The sequence below is a fragment of the Schistocerca piceifrons genome, chromosome 9, assembly GCF_021461385.2.
Source record: "Schistocerca piceifrons isolate TAMUIC-IGC-003096 chromosome 9, iqSchPice1.1, whole genome shotgun sequence".
NCBI classification, from domain to species: Eukaryota; Metazoa; Arthropoda; class Insecta; order Orthoptera; family Acrididae; genus Schistocerca; species Schistocerca piceifrons.
In genome coordinates, this window is record NC_060146.1 from 130,769,425 (window position 1) to 130,770,541 (window position 1,117).

The 1,117-nt window shown below is 48.8% G+C and overlaps 1 non-coding gene across 1 annotated transcript; it reads left to right on the plus strand.

The window, feature by feature from the left end:
* Positions 1-643: 643 nt before the first annotated feature.
* Trnat-ugu lies at positions 644-717 on the plus strand. The gene has a single exon. It is a non-coding gene; the product is annotated as a tRNA-Thr (tRNA).
* The last annotated feature ends 400 nt before the right edge of the window (positions 718-1,117 follow it).

Below are 1,117 nucleotides of genomic sequence, written 5' to 3' on the forward strand. Positions count from 1 at the left end.
ATTCACAATCAGACACCTCGCTGCACAACCGGACGTCTCTGCCGGTGGTACTGACACACACGTTCACCACTTGGGGTACTCGAAAGTGCGTGCTCAGTGGGTCCCTATCAAAAGACCATAAGGAGCAACGAAGGGCCATCTGTTGGTAATTTCTTGCGCATTTCGTGTCTGACAGAGACAATTTTTTGTCAAATATCGCCAGAGGTGATAGAGCAGGGTTCATAACTTGGAACCGGAATTAAAACAGCAATCTATGGAGTGCCGTGACACATCACCTCCGAAGAAAAAGTTCCAAGCCGCACTCTCAGCCATGGGGAGGGTCTTCTTTGGTTGTCAAGGGGTTATTCTGTTTGATGTCCTCCATGGTGCAACGATCAACTGTCAGGTGTAATGTGCTATCCTCAAGAAAGTGAAGAGACGGCTTGTCCTAAAAAAAAATTGCTCTGAGCACTATGGGACTTAACATCTATGGTCATCAGTCCCCTAGAATTTAGAACTACTTAAACCTAACTAACCAAGGACAGCACACAACACCCAGTCATCACGAGCCAGAGAATCCCTGACCCCGCCGGGAATCGAACCCGGGAACTCGGGAGCGGGAAGCGAGAACGCTACCGCACGACCACGAGCTGCGGACGGCTTGTCCTCGGTGGCTCAGTCGGATAGAGTGTCTGCCATGTAAGCAGGAGATCCCGGGTTCAAGTCCCGGTCGGGGCACACATTTTCAACTGTCCCCATTTATATTTATCAGCGCCTGTAAGCAGCTAATGGTCTGGATTTCATTGTAATTTGATTGAAAGCATTCGTGCCACAAAAACGCAAACGAACTTGTTTTTCTCCATGAGAGCACAAAGCTTCACACGGCTCTGCACACATGAGATGAGCTCACAAAACATCATTGGACTGTTCTTCATCCAGCCCGAATATCGCAACTTTCGACTTCCATCTGTTTGTCCCAGTGACAGATTCACTCCACACGAGGCAGTACGTGGATGATGCAGCAAGAGGTTGGCTCCGACATCGATCATTAGAGTGGTATCACATGGTCGTACAGGTCAACCCGGTAAGGGGCGTAGGTCATCGCATTGACGGAGATTATACTGAAAAGTAGGATTTT